This window comes from Lissotriton helveticus, chromosome 11, assembly GCF_964261635.1.
Source record: "Lissotriton helveticus chromosome 11, aLisHel1.1, whole genome shotgun sequence".
Lineage (NCBI taxonomy): Eukaryota > Metazoa > Chordata > Amphibia > Caudata > Salamandridae > Lissotriton > Lissotriton helveticus.
Genome location: NC_136072.1, coordinates 491,623,535 through 491,645,295, shown reverse-complemented (window position 1 = coordinate 491,645,295; position 21,761 = coordinate 491,623,535). Strand labels below are relative to the sequence as shown.

At 42.0% G+C, this 21,761-nt stretch overlaps 1 protein-coding gene across 7 annotated transcripts in view; it reads left to right on the top strand.

Moving 5' to 3' along the window:
- PIK3CB (phosphatidylinositol-4,5-bisphosphate 3-kinase catalytic subunit beta) overlaps positions 1-21,761 on the top strand; it is a 999,444-nt gene that overhangs the window by 189,339 nt on the left and 788,344 nt on the right. The window contains exon 1 of one of the 7 annotated variants that reach the window (XM_078666111.1): positions 4,624-4,727. The exons of the other annotated variants lie outside the window; for them this stretch is intronic. The gene's annotated coding sequence lies outside the window, so the exon portion shown is untranslated. Of the gene's footprint in view, positions 1-4,623; positions 4,728-21,761 lie in introns of those variants that run through there. 7 annotated transcript variants of the gene reach the window in all.

Here is a 21,761-nt window from a genome sequence, read left to right as displayed (position 1 = left end):
CGTGGACTTATTGTTTTTGTTCTTTTACATTTAGGTCATATTGCGTGAATGTGTTTTGTATGACTGAATGGCCAAGCGTGTTTGAAGGTTGTAAATGTTTTATTGTGATTTATGTTCGTGGATGTATATATTGTATATAAAATTCTTTGTATTTCCATGCACTAAAAATAGTGTTATAAAAAAGTAAAAAATTCTACAAATGAGAATAAATCTCGCATGTTGCTATATTGTAAGCGGGTTGTTTTTGTTTCATTCAAAACAGCTACTTTGGTAAATAATTTGTTGGCAAACTGAAACTCTCAGCATTGGCCCGTGTTTTGTTATCTAGATTTGGTTGGACTCAGCCTTGCTGAGTTAGGAGTCAGGGCCCTTTTGTGTTTTTTGTTAATCCACTCTGGCCCTAAAAACAATGTTGAAAAAAGCATGGTTTGAACGCCTCAGAGAGCCAGGCTTTAGCGCTTAGCTAATCAGGATGAACAGATCTTCGGGCTTCATGGTAAACAATATAGCAAACTTGGATGCCGACTTGATTAAGGGTGTTCAACATCAGCTGATGCCCATCCAATCAATTGAAAGAACATCTAGATCTCAAACAAGTTGCAAAGACACTCCTAATGTCAACATTAGAATCGAGGCGCTCGATCTGGACTGCCATTAATGCAGATACAAGAAGGATTTGGTGCAGTGACTGGCTACAAATACTCACAAAACTATAAAGGTAACTTGCTTTTCCCTTAAACCATATATTTTCTCTGTTTTGAACTATCAAATGCATAAACTTTCTCCCTGCCATTGTAAATTGTTAAATGTCCTTTCTAATATTCCAAATTAAGTAGTCCACTATTTTATTGGATCGTGGGTGCCTCAGAAACATGTTAATGAAGTAAAAGATTGTAATGAGCAAGAAGCAGAAGGCACTACTTAAGACACACAGGTATCTGTGGTTAAGTGAATGAGCCCCATGTAAATTAGGTGCATACCTTTTACGTATTAGATTCTTCCTGTAGACAAGTCCCAGGTAAGTCCAGCACTTAAAACGAATTGCCATTTCCTTGTTAGTTACAGGAATATGTTTTGAAAGAGGACCCTGCAAGACGGAGCAGCACACCTTCATACTGTGCTTCTAATGAATTCCATTTGGTCCAATTTCAGTGCAGAAGCATATTGTGTATATAGCAATCGGACAACTATTTGCATGGAGAAACAATCCGTCTGTTTTGGCTTAAAAGACAAACTTCCCCCATTTTTATTAAGCTAATTAAGTGGGATGAAGTTGAAGCATGCTATAGGAATAAACTCAATCCCTGAAATTAGTTTCGAAATCGCAGCTTAATGCACTGATCATGGGCTTGTTAGCCCATGCACACCAATAGAACACATTTGGTAACTGAAATTAAATTCACATATTACTAGTCTTATTCGTTCTAAATTCACAGGTATAACAAATGGTTATTTCCATGTAGTTGTTTAATTCATTTTATGAATTTACACGATTATTCCATAACCAACCTGTATAAGAAATTCTTTCACTGTATTTTGGTCATTGCAATACACATTTCTCAATTAATGATTCTGGGCAAATCACTTAATCTCCCCGTGCCTAAAAAAAATAATAATAATAATAATTAAAAAAAAATAATAATAATTATATAAATATATATATATATATATATATATATATATATATATATATATATATATATATATATAACGCTCCAAATCCTCCCAAAACTTCAAGTAAAGAGTAAAACAGCACTCGGAGGGCGGAATGTTGCCAACACGCTAGATTTTATTCAGCGGAGATGCACACACAGACGCGTTTCGGCGTGCTGCCTTCGTCAGTGTGTGTTACACTGCGTTTAGTGTCGACATGTTTTTTAAACATTATGCCAAACCCACATTCTGGACATCATATATATATCTTTTTTTTTTTTTTTTTTTTTTTTTAGGGTCCCTGGGTACTCTTACTCAGGAGGTATTGGTGTTCATTAATTTCACATCGTTGTAGACCAGGAACAAACCTGTAGAACATAAATCACTAGGGACTTAAGTTCTACATGGAGTTGTGGGTTTATGCCGTTGTTTACATACCTCTGTTTTCAAAAGTAAATAAAATGATGGGTGGTTTGCTAACTGCTGTGAAGCTAGTTGATGTTCAGGTCTAGTTCTAAAGAGGAAAACAAACCTGAATTACTTTAATCTTTTTTTACTTATTGGCTTGCACCAGAGTTATCCAGTTCTTACCATTATTGACATAGATAGGTCTGTTTCCAAAAGTGAAGTGAATGGCGAGTGAGTGGTACGCTACCTGATGTGAAGCTAGGTGGTCCATATTTCAGTGGCAATATAGAGTGAATGGGGGTGAGACCTATTTCTTTTGTCTGTGCACATAAGGGAGATAAAATAATTTCTTTTGTGTCTGTGATTGAGATGTTTGTTGGTCAGAGGCTTGAGCTCTACCGTAAACAGTAGTCACTCATAGAATTTAATAAACACTACAGTTGGCTACTCAAGAGGAGACTGGGAGCCTAAGGTGCATGCCTTTTCATAATGGAAAACGTAATCCAAATCTGTGAAGCTGAAATAAACGTGTTTTTTAAGTACTAATTAGAACTAGATAAATAAAAAATGTTTATTTAACGTGCAAAGGCCAATAGGAATATTTTATAGATGTTAATGAGATTGCTAGACATTGCTACTCATAATATTCTAAACTGGTACTGTAATGTAAAACAAGGACAATCTGTACCATTCATGCTATATGGTTCTTGTGTATTTAATCTGCTTATCCAAAAAAGTTCCCTTTGCTACAAAAATGGTTTCTGTTGCCAACACTGTCAGTCTCATTTTTAAAGATTACCCCAGTGTTTTAGAATTATTTTTAGTTTTTTTAATGCAGCATTATTGTGTGGAGAATTTATATATCAAAACCATGCATTCGGCTTTCTGTTTGCTAATAGTTTTCAATAGTTCACTTAATGATTAATTGGCAGTTCATTATTTTGCGCTGCATCAAATCTTTTCTGTTAGTCTCTTACTCCAAATTTTTAACCTACACTTTCTTCTCACTTTCCTGGTCTACCGTGTGTTGTGGTCAGTACTGAGGTCATTGAGCAAAATTGCACAAGTAGATGTTGCATAGTGGTCTACTGGGCTTGTGCCATGGGAATACCTTTCAAACAGTCGTGCATTTTCAGCCATTGGGCCTAAGCGTGCTCAGTCAGGTCTTTAAGGATCCCCTTTATAAACATGTTAGTCCCCGAGCAGCAGCGCGCTCATGTTAGTCGACAAAGGGAAACAAGGTGCAAGTTAACAGTTGTGTTTTTATTGGTACTAAAGTGGTTTCCTAAACAGAGCAGCGAGCTTGTTACTTATGTGTTACTGAATATTATTGATGGGTTGGCGGTCTCAATCACCCTAATAGACCAGGCAGCCCTCTATGCCTAGTACACAAGTAGCCCTGGGTTTTTCAAAAGCAAGTGGCTTGGCTTTTAACTCTTCATTATTTGTAGGAAAATATTCTACTCTGGTAGTCTCAAATTGTCAGTTCCTGACTTTAATGCTTCCCTCGACACGTGAAATGTAAGGTTCACTTGGTAACTTATTCACATCAGTCGCAGAGACGCCCACATATTCGAGTCCTGTAAAGAACTGGTTAAATATTAGCCAGCGGATCCTAAAACATTTACTGCAGGTCACAAAATTGGCAGTAATATTTCCTTGCTGCAGGCCCTTTAATTTAGTACAGCCATCTGGAATGGATTACTTTGGCACATTCAATACAGCTTCCGTCGACCCTAAAATCGCATTACTCATTTGCATGCATGACTTTGGATTCTTTGACTCACAAGATGCTGCCAGCGATGTTCAATCATTAATTTATTTTGAAGCTTCAGTTGGAGCTGCGAAGCATGTGCTTTCCTAAAGTGGCAAAACTGCATCACTAAGGTAGACCTCTTCAGAAGCCATCTGAGTTCATCTAATGGGAAGCTGCCTAAAAGCACCTTTCGAAATGAAACTATAGAACCATACGAGGCACAGCTGATCAATCTTCCACTAGCTGATCAATGTCGTGTAGTGCGTCCACTAAAACATATGGAACGAGGGTCCAATCGACATATGCTCGAAAGCCTGACAAAACATAGGCGAGACAATAATGTGGAAAAGCTGTGCTCATGTACAAAGGGGGGGGGGGGGCTGTGACTCACCTAAAGAAAACGAGTTCAACCATATATCTTAAGACTGAGCAAAAATGTTTTAAAGTTTAATAACTATATATTTTCAAACAGCATTCACATTTTTGTTGACCTGAGTAAATATAACGTCGCTTTTATTAAACGTATCAGATTTGTTTTCAGATTGGACACAGGAATCATCCTTGTTTCGCAATGATTCTCTTTTATATGTACCCCAGTTTTGGTGACTGAGCATGGTAGAGTTGAGGGGTAAGAGGTTCATATTGGGAATATTGTCCGAGCCAAAGCTGATTTTTAGATTCCATTTTGAAAGTATTTTTTATGTACAAAAGTATCCTTTTTGAGATGGCAAAAATAAACATAATGCTCAAAGTAGGGAGGATAGTTCTGCATTTGACGACATAGTTGTGTATGCCATTATTTTCAGGTCGCAGTCTACCTAACTACTCCTGACCGCTGAAGACATCTTGGGGACTTTCAGAAATCTGACCTAGGAATGCATTCCGCCTGTTGATTACCATTGGCTTTGTGGTTTGTAATTGACGTTTTCTGGCTTTCTATTTGTTAGCTTTATTTGCTTTAGGCTCTCCAGGTTTAGTTTGCCCTCCCGTTGCCCAAAGCCTGTTTATTGTATTCTTCCATGAACTCACTTTATGTAAACAGGCCTTTAAATCTTATCTTGTCACATTTGCTGCGCATTCAAAGACTGTGGGTCAACGGTCTTCCCGAAGGTGCTTGCTTGCTTTTCTTTCTCTGTCTTTGCAGTAAGAGGATTTATGTGACAATCTTGCTGGATAATGGGCGTAGGAAAGAGGTTTTTTTCTAGCACGTGACATTAAAATAAACTGCATAAATATTTTAGAATATATCCGAATTAGAAAACCAAAAGAAACACATTTTTGTTATTACTGAAGTGTTGGAAACAAATACTTTAATATGATCACAACAAATAATAACACTGGGTGATGTAATTTCCACACATTTTTGTTTGTGTCCTGCATAGTTTTATTAGCAAAACTGTATGCCTGTGCAAATGTAATGGTCATTTCAATTGAAAGTGTTGTCTGTAATGGCAGTGCACTGCCACACTATGCATACTAAGCTCTATGCTACTCCACTCCGCTCCACTGCACACTATTCTGCACCACTTCATGCCGCTGCACTCTGCACTACTCCACACTGCCACTTCACACTATGCCTCTCTACTCTATACCACTCTACACCAGTGAACTCTACACCACTGCTCTCTATGCCACTCCAATCTGTGAGACTGCACTCCACCCCACTGTACTCTTAACAACCACACTCCACGGCACTCCATTCTACGGCACTCCATTCTACGGCACTCCATTCTACGGCACTCCATTCTACGGCACTCCACAAAAATGCACTCTCCACCACTATACTCTGCACCACTCTATGCACCTGCACTCTCTCTCGACTCTACCCTGCGCCTCTTCGTCTCTCAACTCTGCATCTCTTCACCACTCTGGTCTAGACTCTAGTTTGTTGCACTGAATTCTATGATGCTGCACTCTGCCACTGTACTCAATGCTAATATACTCTGCAACACTCTACACTAGTCCAGTGTATGCAACTCTGTGCGACTCCACACTGTTCCACTCCACGAAACTCTACTCCATTCTTTGCCATTCCACTCTGACACTCTACTCCGCTCTTTGCCATTCCAGTCTATTCCACTCTACCCCACTCTTTGCCAATTCACTCTACAACGCTCTACTCTTTGCCATTCCACTCTACGCCATTTCAGTCTATTACACTCCATGCGCCTTTCATCTACGCCACTAACTTTTAGCCATGCTTAGCAGCAGCCACGCTGGTGTACAACATGCCAAAGCCAAAAGCTCTTGCATAGGCGTGACCTATTGGCTTTGCCAATGCTTGTTGGTTAACTTGTCAAGGTTGAGGTTTGTGCATAAACCTAGCTCTTTGAGTGGCCTTCTGTTTGTACCTCACCACCGGAAATCTAAAGTTAGTGGTGACCACCATTTTACTCACAGGACATAGTTACAGAAATGGAATCCTGCAATTTGCTTCAGACTGGTAAAGAAACAACAACTTCAGGAACTGTTAAAACACTATGGCAAATCTCTGATGCTCAACGAGTCCTCTTGAAGGTCTGCCTTCATTGTCCAGGACTTTAGTGAAGTACACACTTTAGTGTGGGCATCCGGTCTTTTTTATATGCTTAGGACATTGCTTTGCTTATTGGTTCCGAACATTCAGTTATCTAAAAGTTACCGTCATAAATGACAAGAGTCCCTTTCATACATACTGCATTCTTGATGTAAATGTGCACATGTCTTAATCCCTAGTCTGGCACCAAAACGTAGGAATTTTTGCCCTGCTGAATTCTGGAAAACCTTCATTTTGCAGGCCTTACTCAATCGCACAGATTCTTCATTTAGCCCTATTCTGATTTTCACCCTTCTCTCCCCCTTAAAAAATCTTATTCACAGAAACAGAAAAATTATAATGCCTTTATGAATTTTAGGCTGTGGTAAACATTTATACGAAATGTCGCTGCAGTTTAACTTCTGTAACATGATCAAGTCGTTAATTCACGTGACACTCTTGACTGCTACTGCAGTAGTTAAATATTTGAACATTTTACACTTTTCGAAAGAGACTGCAGATTATGCTTTGTTAACTATACTCAAAATCTTATTGCTAGATATGAAACGGATAATTTTTCGAACTGTTCTAGGTCATGTAAGTGCACACAAGTCCAATAAGAGCTCTGAAGGCCGAACACATACAGATGCTGATGACTGACAGTGCATATTGCATCATAGTACAATACCGTAGATTCATAACAAGTGCTTTACCCGACGAAGCTAGCTAAAAGCTTTCGTTTTCCGGGTTGTATACTTTATTATTTATGAGGTGACCATTGGCAGCTATTGATGCTCTTTTATGTAGCCTGATCGCCTTATGAATAAATAGATGAAGGGCTTAAAATACCTAATGACAGGCACGACTTGTTGTGAGCATTGTGATCGGAAGTGAAGAGTGGTGATTCGTTAATAAATGCATTTCGCATCTATCCTTTGTTCCCTCTGTGCTGGTTGTGTTGCGTTTTCCTACTATCAGATTTTTAAGGGAAGTGCCTTTGAAAAAGGAATATTTACAAGCAAGTCTTGGTTTTGCATACTCTTTGTGCATGATCGGGTCTTTTTCTCACACTTCCCCTTTCTTTGAATGGGGTAGTCCACCATTAACTGACAGGCACACACAATTTCCTGTTTTGTTCAGGCTGGTTGTGCTGTCGTAGATAAAAAGAAAAAAAAACCCTCGTGCCAGTAGAGCAGATTACTTCCCCTGTTTAGAAACGCATGCACTGCTGAATTCCTAATCATTTGTTAGTACAATGTCGTTTCTTTGTCCTGAGAATTGTTTATTTGAGCCACTTTCTTAACATAATTTGTTACATTGATCTTTGGGGAGACTTATATGACTTAATTAAAGGCCCTTAGGCCCCCTCGCAGTAATTTCAAAGAATATACCAAGCACACACACATGAAGTCCACGAAAGGGCTTCTTTTACTGAACATCTTTAAAAAAAGAATAAAACGTTATGTGCCAGTGTGGACTGCTTGTAGGCGAAGAATGGTCGCCTCTTACAGCTGATTAGCAGTGTAGATGATCAGCAGCCTTCCTTCTCAAGGGCAGCCTGTGTACAAGAGTGGAGTGCCATTGTGAGTGAAACACCATTCTTCTGAATGCCTATAGCTAGTATCAGTTGTAGAAGGTAGGGAGTGTTCAATGCCAGAGTTAGGGTTAAAGGAACGGAAGTCTTGCTCTTGGATGATCCAAGTTCAGAGAGCGCATATAAAGCTAACGGACAATGGTATTGCAATGGTAATTGGGAGGATGAGCCAAAACATGCTAACTTTTTCGAGCCAGGTGAAAAAGTTTAGGAAGTAATCCGAAGAGACCACCCCACTATTCCCAGCGGAAGACTGAAGTCAACTGGTGGTAGATGACTTGGGCGAATTAATAAAAAATAAAGGAAAGCTATGGTACATATATTAACAGTAAATGCTAATGGTTTATTAGAGCTCTTGAAACGCAGCATGATTGAAGTTTTTGCAACAGATCATAACAGAAATAATTTTTAAGGCGAAAGACACCTCGCTTCACCATCGCATATGTGTTACTCTTGGGTGCAAGAAGACCGACACAATGCTTTTGCAGCTGTTGGGGGAGTAGCTGTCATCCTAGGAAAAAAGAAGTTGCTGTTACAAACAAAAAGCTAATTGTTAGTTGGATGGATTATTCTAATGGATGCAACTTCTTGAAGATTCCTCTCCTATTTTAATATTTCCTAGGCTTCTGACTGGTCTGGAAAATCATTTCCCAGGAGTAGCTGTACAAGGCCCCCCAGCCCCACATAGCTCCAGTTAGGACTTCACCCATCACACAAAGCCAGGGGCATGTACACATGCCTACATGGGCACCGACATCAGTTCCTGTTTTTTCTTACATTGCTTCAACAACAACAAATATCAGCTGATGGCAAGGAATAGGTCCAATGTCTCCTCCTAAGGTTTCAGGGCTTAAGTCTGACGTAAGTGCTTCAAGCTTGTGTCTTTATGGGATCCACAGAACATCTCTGTGAAGTGTCTTGTAACACATCATGATGCCATAGCCTATGATTCGTATTCCCTGAAGCACCTGAAAGCCATTAATGAATGAGGTGACGCTGTTTATATCCAAGGCCTGCAGAAACCTACCCAATTGTACGCCCTAGCCACGGGAAAGTCTCCTTTGAGGGAGAGATTTCCTAAAATATTTTCCCACGAAACAGAAACACAACATGGAATGAGTAATCCTCAATGATTCGATCCTGTGACTGTTCGGAGTCAGTCTTGTTGCCTATTGTCAGACTCTTCCTTCCTTCTCTGAGCCAATCCCAAAGCACGAGAAGATTCAGTTGGAATTTTAAACTCAGCCTACCAAACCTCTACACACGCCTGGTCTTCCATCAAGCTGTGTAATCCTTAAGATGTCTCATTTACCCGTTGACCTTTACCCAAGGGTGAAAGCGCTCTTTCGTACTTGGTGTCCGTGGCAGCTCTGATGACCCCTTATTCTACGCTTCCAGAGGCACTGGCCTTGTTACACATCTCTACCTCAATACTTCTGGACCTGCAGTGCTTGTTAAAAAGAGGAGAGGTAATGCCAAAGACAAATGTTTACAAAAGAAAACATATTATGGGGTCTTCAAGGGCCCCCACCTGTTGACCACACTTGCAATTAGTACCATATTTAAAAAAAAAATGATGTCTTAGTTACTCGGTAGCTTCCAGGTAGACGTCTACCAGCTACTCACCAGGAAGGGCTTTGCCCTCACACAACCTCAAGCAGCAAGAAAACTCCTACATCTGTGAGTGAATGTGGGCATATCCATGTAAGCCATGTTGGTCGGACAGAAAAATAAAATATGGGGATCAAACATCCATCAACCTCCCCATTGAAAAGTCTTATGCATCGATCTTTTAAGTCACTCCAGTCATGTTACCCAGAGATATATACGATCTGGTGAGACCAAATGTTCTTCCGAAACCTTTGCCGAGAAAACAAAATATGTAAACACACCCGCACACATTCGTTTGTAATAACAACGCTGGGACCGGGCATTCGCGTTTCGCTACTCGAGATGTTGATATTCATTAAAATGCGACTCCAGTACCCTTCAGCGTTGCCTGACCCGGAAGCGGACTGGAAAGGTTCCTGGGGGACACTTGCTCGGGACATATCCGGCAATACCTACGGATCACAAGGACGCAATCTTGGAGTGTTAAAAATATGCAAAAGGAGAATTCCACTCACGCAGCAAAATTGCTAAGACAGGCAAGGCTGTACTAGAAATAAGCCCACTGTGACTTTATTACAGTGTTGCCCCACTCCACGCTACTCACAGCAGGCAAGATTTTTTGTCTGGTGGTGAAATTAACAGAATGTCATGTTAGAGTAGTGACAAATACCAATAGAGGAACATATGGGTAGGGCATACATGGGAATGCCAGATGTCAACTGAAGCGGAATTCAATGCGTTTGCAACACTATATGTTTTTATTCTGATGCGCTCGAAAATGTCCTTAAGTCTGGCACCTAGTCCTATTTATACAGCACCTATTTTTGTATACCAGTGTACCCACGACTAGCATCTCCATAATTATCTTATATTGATCCCCCAGGGAACAGATGGAGTGTAACAGAAGAAATCTCTGAATTTCGATCACCGAATGAAAACTCATTGAGTAGTAAACCCAGGGCTATATGATAGTGAGTAGCCTCATCTGCCCACCCTGTGCCACTCAATAGTCATTCAAACCATTCTGATCTGCCTTCTCTGTGAAAATACAGCGGGCCCCTTTCTGGATGAGTAGGTTTTTAATGACGTGTTTCTCCAATCACTCTTTCAAATACTGTCCATTTTAGATCCCTGTACTTATGGCCCATTTATTGGAAGTGGCGTACAAGGTGTGTAGTTAAGTTTCCCGCCTTTAGAGTACTTATGTGCTCCTGGACCCTCACTTTGATCTTTCTGGACAGAAGGCCAATGTAGTGCAGGCCACATCCACATGTCATTCGATAGATAACTTTTTTGGTGTTGCAATTGCTAAATTTCATCTGAACCATGTTCTTCCATCCTCAAGTGTGACACTCTTAGATGCCTGTGTCAGACTACACATCGTACAGCTACCGCAAAGAAAATGTCCAGATGGTATCCCTGTTTCCCATTTTTGTTGAGTGTGAACCAACTGATGTCTTAGGTTGGAGGCTCTTTTAAAAGCAAATCTTGGTGCCAATGTTTTCTAATAATCTGTCTGAATTTGGAAGACAGAGGATCAAAGGTAGTAACTACTGGGAGACATTTAATATTAGTTTGTGTACTGCTTTCCATAAGTGCCTCCCGATGGGGTATTCATAGCTCTCTTGCGTGCCTGTTTGATCACCCTTGGGGGATAGGCTCTTTCAACAAGGCGTTGGGCAAGATTCTCTGATTGTTTGGCAAATGTTCCAGTATCAGTACAGTTCCTGCGATATCTGAAAAACGGCCCTACTTGTGGATTGTCCCGCAGTGCCCTTGGATCGAATGACCGGTAATGGAGTGACGAATTCCTATTCGTCGGCTTCTGATGAACTGTATTACAGATTCTCTGATCACTAGTTGATATATCCAAATAGAGATAAACCGCTTTATGTTGGTTCGATGGTCCAGGTGAAATGTAAACAACTATCAGCCACATGTAGCCAGTTGAGAGATGCATGAAGTTGATCCTCTGGACCTGACCAGATGCACAACACCGAACTGGGGTGGCAGAGCGGGCTAAAGAACGGTGATGGATTAAACCCAGATCTTTTGACTGGGTGCGAGTCTTTGATTGATTCAGATGCTCCGTCCATTACCACCCCCTTTTTCACCATCCCCTTTTGCACCGCAGATGCACAACACGTCATCAATAGAGCTCTTCCACAGAGAGATATACTGCAAGAAAGGATTGGCGATGTGGTACACAAAATTATCCGACATAAATACAGGCCAAACTGGGGGCAAAAGTTGCCCCCATAGAAGTGCCGGAAATCTGTAAATACAGTTGTTTATGATAGCAAAATACATTTCTCGTTAGTGCTAGTTCGATACATTTGAGAACGAATGATGGAGGCGTGTCATAGGATCACTCTCGTTCCCCAAGTGGCTGCGCCGCTGCCACCAGTGTGGCATCCTGGGGAATGCTGGTGTAAAGTGATTTAATGTCAATAGCGACTAGTAGTTGATTTTGAGGATCATACTCCAATCCTTCCAAAATGGTAAGGAGGTCGGTGGTGTCTTGTACAAAGGACTGCTGATTAATGACAGTTTCTGTTAAGAAGGAATGGGCAAACTGTGACAGTGGTTCGAGTAGTGATTGGATACCAGACACTGTGGGGCGTCCCGGAGGTGGACATTGGGGCTTATGGATCTTTGACAAAATGTAAAACGCTGGCACTCTAGGTGTAGGATTCATTAGGAATTCTGCTTTTTTATGAGGGATCCACTTTTTCTCTTTGGCTTCAGCCACCATCACCCAGATAATGTCCTGCAGTTCAGCAGTAGGATCTCTCGTGAGGTGTCTATAGTTGGTACGCACCCCAAGAGTTTCAATACCTCAGCTTTGTAATCTTGCACATTCATAACCACAATCGCCCCGCCTTAGTCGGCTGTTTTTATTTTTATTTTTTCATTTGTTTGTAACGACTTAACGGCCTCCCAGTTGATCTTGCTCATATTTTGAAAGGCACGCTGGCCATGTGATTGTTCCAGGGCAGTGGTGTTGCTTAGGACCTTTTGTTCAAACACTGTTACCTCTGGTCCCATAGAGAAATTTGGGGGGCAGAACACAGATGGACAGTGTAAGTTGGTAGAGAATATTGAAGGTGGAAATATAATTTTCCCAAGTCGACCCTACACATATTAAGGGCCAGCTTATACCCATAAAGTGGTCAAACTCGCAAACATCTGGGGAGGTCCCCCTACCAGATAAAGAGAGCAAAAAGATAGATGCTGCAGGTAAGAGAGTGGAAGCACCATCTGCCAACCATTAAAGGATCGCATACTCCATTGGTCTCTTATCACAGTAGGGCCCACTGGGAAAAGATTGAAGACATTCTCTAGCATCTCCAAGAGGAGTATAAGACACGGGACATACCAGATTGCCTCAGAGGGCAAACTAATATAAAACACAACTGTACACTGTACACTTGATGCAGTGGATACAGGAGCTAGAGACATCAATTCAAGTCTGCTTGTCAGAAGGCATACCTAGTTAAGTGGGCATGGCCAAGCCAGTGACCAAAATGGCCACTTGGCATTGAAGCTCCGGACTGTGCGCCCTTTATTGCAGCAACTCCGCTTTTATACACCACTAATTACATGCATATCACACACTGCTGTGTAGGGTGTTGCTCCCCTTCAACTAAGCAAGATTTGGGACCTGTGGGGTCCCATGGTGATAACAGTGCACCGGCTGACCACTGCGGCCTGACTCAGCCTTCAGAGGCCCTACAGTGACAGAGACCACAGGTGAGTCTGAGGGCGGGGTTGCGGTGTGTACCAGCTGAGAGAAAGATCTGGTTGTTAATGCACTGGCATTGCTATGGGGTTCCCGCTGGATTCGGGCGGCAGGCCCTCCGGCACATGTGACTTTGCCTTGTATGCCGAGATCAGGACTGTAATGCACCTCATCACCGAGACGTAAATGGTGAGCACCATCGGCAAGCAACCAGCTCCCCAGCCTTTCCCCCATTGGCTGGCCTTGCCAGCCGATACTGTGGTACCCTTTCTGGTCGGAGTGCACCCATCGCCCACACTGTCTGACCTTTCAGACCTATTGAAACTCTGAGACTCCGCCTGGCCTGCTTCATCAAGATCGCCCCATTCCCTGCATGTGGGCCATCGACCGCACCCAGGTGCTTCCCGTCGAAGGGGCGTGCAGTGCACAGCTTAGAGGCATGGATGAAAGCGGGCTGACTGATGCTACTACCAGTAAATGTAAATGTAAATGTGGGTGTACTTGTAAAGCGCACTGCAACTCCATGGAGTATCCTGGCACTGAAGACCGCTTGGGAACCCGTCCTGGTTTTCCCTGTGAGATGGTCCCTTTCTGGGTATCTCCAAGGTGAAACCAGGCATCCCCGGCATCTGTGGGGGCCGTTGTAGAGATGAGGCAAGCTTAATGCCCATAGTTGCAGAGTGTGTTCCCTGGTTAGAGTAGGCACCGAAGCGAGAATTATCGAGTCCGTTTTGACCCTGGTCCACGACCCTGCCGCGTCGGGAATTGAACCCTGGTTCCGGGCCGTTCTCTGCTTACGGGTCTGCCGCCTCTAACCAGTGAGCCACACCACTCCACCAGTGGTGAGTCTACATACATTGTATGCTTACCACCTCCAGCTTGGTCCCCATGATTCCCTTCCTGTATTACCCCTTTGGAAGTGATATGCCCTGCATGGATTGCCTGCTCCTTCCCTCTTTTGTGACATGGCACCAGGGAGATAAACCGATACCTCCCCCGGAGAGGGTAACTGCAATGCCGGCTCTCTACTGTCCATTAATGGCGGAAGCCCTGCATGAGTGCCGTTAAGGGTATTGCACATTGGACTATTGCATATTAAATAAATTGGTATACTGCCTTCTGTTTCCATCCCGCCATCCACCCCCGCGATTCAGACTGTGGCCTACATCGTGGCTCGTCTGGGAGCACTTCACCCGCTGGCCTGAGAACCAGGTCCTGTCTTGCGTCTACACACGACCCTATCAGTTATTCATCAGGCATGCTAATTGGGATGCTGCAACCCCAAACAAAAGAAGGTGACTTTTGACCTGTCGGGACCAAGGCATCAGCTTTTCCTATCTGACACAGGGAAGCATCTCCAGACTAAACATGCTATTAGATCTCCGGATGCCTCATCCGCCATCAAGGCAGAGCTGCGTGCAGGGTTCCAAGCAATCAACACTCGCTTAGACACCCTTGCCAGCTGCCTAGACTGTATGGGGGAATGCCTAGGTCGCCATACTACATGCCTAGATTGGAGCAGAACGTATAAACTTTAATGGAGGATGACCCTTCCAACATCGCCAAACGCCTGGAAAAGGTAGAACGCATGTGCAGAACTGTGATGGCGAAGAATGAAGACGTCCAAGCCAGATCTAGGCACAAAATCCTTCGAATTGTGGGTGTGGCAGACCTCTCCAACACGGGACACCCAGACGTCTTTGTGGATAAACTGCTTACTGAGCTTTTCAGTTGCTGGGATTTCACTGACACTTTCGTGGTGAAAAGAACACACAGATCACTAGGTCCGCTCCCCGCCCCCTCTGGGGCTTCACCGCACCGATTATATCGCATTTCCTCAATTAGAAGAACAGGGACATTGCGCTTGGCTTGGCTCGAGAGCAGGGGCCCTTCAATATCAAGACTTTGCCCTGTCCCTCTCCCTGTTTCCGGACTTCACACTTGCTGTGCAGGAGGCTAGAAACAAATTCAGACGTTAAGATCACACTTCAAAAGCAAGGCCTCGGGTACAATATGCTATACCCGATGTGTCTTTGTGTAGAGGTTAATGGTCGACACCAGATATTCAGCAACCCTGCAGAAGAGGCCAGTTTTGCAAGCTGCATGGCGGAGACATCCCTGCCTCACGATTCATGACCCTGGATCGCTCACCTACTACATCTGCCGCCACATCTATACATCCAGATTTAGATAACCTATGCCATTGCATCTTGAGCAATCGCTGCCTGGAATGCTACCCAACTCAAGCTGTCTATAGTCTTTTGTGAACCTTCTCCTATTCTCGTGTGCTTCCCGTATCTAAACCACAGTTACGAACCGCTATCACTATCTTGCAACGGCTCACAGTGGCGGCTCCTCCGCTAAGGCGAAGGAGCGTTGCCCTATTGCTTGCAGCAGTGAAATAAAGAAAACGTAAAATAATAACTCGTTCTTATCATTTTATGTTTCCCTGCTGTGGCAGCTTAGTGGGCGGGCAGGGCTACTCTGCTTACAGAGCAGGGGAGGAGTGTTTTTAGACTCCCAACCTGCTGACTGAGTCACACCTATGTAGCTTATCAATATTCCATGAACTCCACCGGCCCCACCACTATTAAAGTCTAATGCACTTATTTTTTGCCCTGCAACATGTGCTTGAACCTATGGTAATGAACCATTCATTGCACAATGGTTGCTTTGGACATTGTCTGCGTGCTCCACATGCAGATGCAAACCCAAATAACATGTGGTGTTACATTGTTTTCTGTGATGGGGAAGAGCCTCCGTGATAGAGAAAGAAATGCTCTTTCAACTACTGACAAGATTAAGACCGAATGGTGGTAATTCAATTGTTTCATTATTGTGGAATAACTTGGGGGGTGTATGCAAAGAACCACAGTCTTTAATTACCTGTAACCACTCCATAGGCGTCTGGATTCCACTAGAACTTTTGTAGTCCTATCCCCCTGTAGCTCTAGGTCTGCTGTGTATTTCGATTTAACACAAGGTTGTTGTTTAAGTATATTCTATTTGTACACATTTTAGGAGACTGATACTCCATGGTAAGAATTCTGCCTAAGTGGTGGATACGTTCTCATTTCAAAACGTCAAGTCTAGAAGTAGGTTACACACTTGTAGATGGCCCCAAGCTTGTTAGGGAAGTCATATTTTAGTTTGAAATTAATAGTGTTAGTATTGTCTTTCTGTGGTTTATTTTGGTCATTCTTTGAATAATTGCAGCTCAGATATACTTTGGTTAGTGTCAAAGAAACTGTCGTGCCATCTGACTGTATCCCCCAAAGAATAACTGAAAGGCAAACTGTATCGGGCAGTAGAGCAAGTTACCTGACTTGGCAAATACAGCAAGCTGTGAGGATGCTTAATATTAGACAGGGAGTGACAAAATGGGAAGTGTGAGAAGCAACGTTTGGTGGTGTATCTGGCTTTCACACTTAATTTCATGTTTGGTTGTTGAGATGTTTATTCTTCTGATAATTCTTGCTAGCCTTAGTTTTTCAAGAGTTGCACTAATACATTCAAATACATTATAAAATGCTGGTGTGTGTACCAATTAGGAGGTTTCGGTTGGGGCTCCGCTATATTGTCTGCAGTTGTAAGAGATTCTCAGTCCTATTTGACTTCTGTCATCCTCCCTCTACCGTAGGATAACTCTGAGAGAGTGGTGAGAAACCTCTCAGTATTCCTTTTCCCAGAAAAATCTTTGGTTACTCAACAATTTGGAGCATTCTATAATATACTTCGCATTTGATTACAGCATATAAGGAAATCATGAAACTTTAAAAGTAACTTTATAAGGTCACTGCTTTGCTGCACATCGAAATATTTGCCAATGTGCTGAGGATAAGAGGCCAGTGATTGTTAATTTAGGTTGGCTAATGTAGCTCAAAGACTACAAGGCATCAATTCTAGGGTGGCTTGTGTATTTAAGGAAACTAGACTTTGGCTCAGAGCTGCACCTACCTTGAAATTGCAAAGCTGTGCATTAAATTGTAATGGGATCAAAACGGGAAAAAGTTTTTTTTTACTTTTGCTGCATAGATACAGTCTGCTAAATTGGCTAACCTGGTGCTGAACGGCCTGGACAAGTCAGAGTGGGTCCCAGTGAGCTTTGGCTGGCATGGGCACTTGCCCAATGTACCTCTATTGGCAGTCAGCAGAATAAACACTCTAATCCCTAAAATAAAATGAAAGTAAAAGGAGATAGAACACAAACTCGCATTGCAAAGAAAAAAATGGTTGTCTCGTAGCTTTTTTCAAGTTTACATACTAAATTGTAAAAAAAAAAAAAATGATACTTGTATAGCGCACTACTCACTCGCAAGGGTCTCAAGGCGCTTGTACGAATACCGCTGTGGAACCCATCCTGGCTTTCCCTGTGCGGTGTCCACTCCTGGGCACCACCAAGGTGGAGGCCAGGCATCTCTAGCGTTGTGGGGGCCGTTGTGGAGGCCGTTGTGGAGATTAAGCCAGCTATTGCCCAGAGTTGCAGAGTGGGACTCCATGATTGGAATAGGCACCGAGGCGAGAATTATCAGGTCCGTGGAATTTTTGAGCTCAAGACCCGCTGAGGCAGGGAATTAAACCCTGGTCCCGGGCTAGACCTCTGCATCAGGGTCTGCCGCTCTAACCATTGAGCCACACTTCTCCACATACTACATACCTGGTCTGAATGGTAGAGGGGTGAAAAAACAAAGCCTGCATTACTACAAACCAAAATGTAGGTCATGAAACACCATTTTGTAGCTGTGAAATTAGAGGGAATTGTAATCAGAATTTTAACCAGACAACTAAAAATGAATGGGAATTTGGACTGATGGAGTTTAGTTTGTTAATATGAACAGAAGAACAATGGGGTTGTCGTGTTAGAGCAACATCTGTCAACTTGAAGAACAACTTCATATAGTTTACATTACGTTTATTAACTGCATGAAACAGGCTAGCATTTCAGTATAATTCTGCCTTTGCGACATGTACAAATTTAAATTCAATTCAATTCAAAATATCTTTATTTCGGCATAGTTGCCATAAAAGAGTCACTACACATTCAACAATAAAAGACATTTAACATAAAAACAATTGACTAAGATACATTTCATAATAAAAGTAAATCAGAGCACCAACATCAATGAGATACTAAAAAAGGAAAAAGACCCCCAATAATTGCTATATTATTCCTGTTTTTATGAATAAACTTTATCTACAACTGTTCACCCTTTTTTTTCCTTAGGAAAAGATTGAATATAAGAATCTACTAACACTAAATATTATTGTTTGATTTGTGTTAGTTATAAGAATTCTCAAAGCCTGTGTACATGATCTCACACCCAACAATAGGCATATTGGTTTTATCCATCTTTTCCTGGCCAATACATAAGCAGGACAAAAGAAGAAAATATGAGACTCATTTTCAATCTGGTGGCATTCACACATGGAGCAAATTTCATCAATCACTAAGGATGGGGCATTAGGCCTCTTTGCCCAGCGAGCCAAAGTTGTTTTTAATAAAAGATTCCCGTACCTTAATTTTAAGAATAAAGTTTTGGCAAGAGGGGGCTCTATCTCATCCATAAAGGTCTCAAATAGTGGTGCATTCTCAAAGCTAAGAAAATGTGTTACTATGGTCCCAGCAGTTGAGGCACTTGTTATCATGTTAACAATACAGCTCCAGAAAGCCCGTTTTAAAATTAATTTCGAGTTGGGCGGTAATTGCTCAGGGTTCTCCCAGAAGTGTTTTAGGCCTATTTTACTGAACCAGTTTTTAACGTGCTTTAACCATGGGATAGTTTTTGAATTATCTAACTCCATGATTTCTTTTAGCCCGTCCCTATAGTCGTGTAATTCTGGCACCCGCCATAGTCTGACCCATAACATCAGTGGCCGGATTATTGTGTGGTGATCGGTTCTTTTGATGTTTAGGTCTAATTGAAGGGGCACTAGGGGAGTGCCTCTTGGGACCCTTACCAGGCTTCTCATGAATTTATTGTCCAGGACACTAAAGGTATCCTTAGACCCTGGTCCCCATATTTCTGCGCCATATAACACTTCGGCGATTGAACTTTTTAAATTTAAGGTACAACCAGGAGACACAGCTTTGCTAGTGCTCAGACTTTGCTCCCTAAGGATTGGCTTTGCATTCTGAGCGAATGCCACTTTGCTTTTTTCCATTTGTGCTTTCCATGAAAATTTGGAATCTAATGTGACCCCTAGATATGAGAATTGGGAGACTGATTCTAATCTTACTCCTTCCAAGAATAGGCAGCCTTTGTCGGTTTTTGCTGGGTTTAGGGCCATACATTTGGTCTTTTTCCCATTTATCTCCAGTCCTTTCTTGCTACAGTATTCACTAAAAGAATTCAGTAATGCCTGGAGTCCTTTCTTAGTTTGGGAAATCAGAATAGTGTCGTCAGCAAATAGTAGAGATGTTACCCTTTCTCCGTTCAATTTTGGAGAATCGTTTTTGCATCCCTCTAGGTGTGACGGGATGTCGTTCACAAAAAGAGAAAAGAGCGTGGGGGCCAGTACGCAGCCTTGGCGAACACCGCGCTCGATAGGGATTTTTTGAGTTAGTTCCCCACTTGGGCCCCATCGAATTTTCGCAAAATTTCCTTCGTGTAACTCTTTTATCTGGACTAATAAACTAGTTGGCATCCCTACTACACTCAGCATTTTCCATAAGAGGTTGCGTGGCACTAAATCAAATGCTGCCCTTAAATCAACAAAAGCAACATATAGATGACCCTTTTTAATTAAAAAGTATTTCCAATAAAGGCAACAAAATCTAAATATCTGATCAATTGTGCTTACTTTACATCGGAAACCAGCTTGGAATTTAGTTAGAATTGCATTTCCCTCCATCCAGTCACTGACACGAGATAAGATGTGTCCTGAGTAAATTTTCTGGAGGATATCCATCAGGCTGATTGGCCGATAATTGGAGGGATCCATCCTATCCCCTTTTTTAAAAATTAAAACAATTTCAGCTCCCCTCCAACTTTCGGGGAAATCTAAAGTAAGGGATAACTTATTGCACAAAAGGTTAATGTATGGTACCCATACTTTTAAATCGTGCTTATATAAATCCCCTGGGATCTTGTCTAGGCCTGGTGCTTTGCCAGACTTTATTTGGTTAATTGCCAACTCGGTTTCTCCTAAAGTAAAACCCAGGCAATCTGTGGGGTGATCGTAGCATGGGACATCCAAGTCCATATGAGCATCATCATATTTTTTATAAAGACTAGTAAAGTGATTAGTCCATGTTAGCTCATCCAGGTAGATGTCCTTGGCCACTCTCCCTATGTGGTTTCCGTTGGCTACTAGCCTCCAGAAGCCTACGTTATCTCTTGTTTTAGCAGCCAGCAACATATCAGCCCATTTTTCTTCCTCCCAGGCTATTTTGGATACCCTTTGTACTATCTTATAGTTATTCCTTGCTGTTTTTATGTTCAAAGGGCACTTGGATTTGATTGCTAATAAAAGAGCCCTTTTAGATTCTCTACAGGATCTGCCATACCAAGGTTTACTATGAGACAGATTCTGTGTCTTTTGTTGGTTCTTCTTGGGCATTTTAGTAACTAACATTTTTATTTCATAAATTTTTTTTGTGTAGTGACATAAAGTGAATTGGATTTACCTCCTATCATAAGACCTATGTATAAACCAAATGTCTCTGCAAAGAGAGTGTATATTTCTGCGAGGATCTCACCATGGTCTAGTATAAATGGCCATTTGAGAGCTCGTCTGTTGTTGCTTATATGGATCTCAGCATTATCGATATTACTACCATCTGCCAGAGGAGAGGAAGTTACTCCTTCGAACAGGGAGGCTTCCATTGAAAGACTTACAGGAAAGTGATCGCTTTCTAGCCTATACTTTACCTCAAAGCCTAGAATGTTCGGCCAGATGGATATGGAAGCAATCACAAAGTCCAAATTAATTCTGCAATTATTCCTACTAAAGGTTGGTCTTTTCGAGCTATCAGACGGAAACCGTCCATTGCAAGCCCTAAGGCAATACTCTGTACATAATTTTGTTATTTGGAGTGCCAAAACCGAACATTTTACGGGTTTCACATTCTCCAGGGCAGGGATATTATTGGCTTGATCTTCCTCTTCGAAAATATCACATAGACCCAAGATTGGTTCCTAGTTACAATTTAGATCGCCTGCCAGGATAACATGCTCCTCCCTACCATCTAATGTATTTAAAAAACAATATAGTTTAGATAATGTTAGTGAGTCTCTTGATGGGGATGTTGGTCTATTATAGACATTTATTAGGACAAATTTTTTCCCTTCGTATGAATTTATTTTTAAAGCTAATATGTCAAGAGAATTTGCATCCAACACCTCAATTTGTACCCTTAGGTTTACTTTCACCCAAATTAAAAGTCCACCCGAAGGCCTTCCACTTCTAGATTGAATAGCACCTATTCCAAACGACTTATAACCAAGTCTATGTGGTGTGACTACTGCCCAAGTTTCCTGCA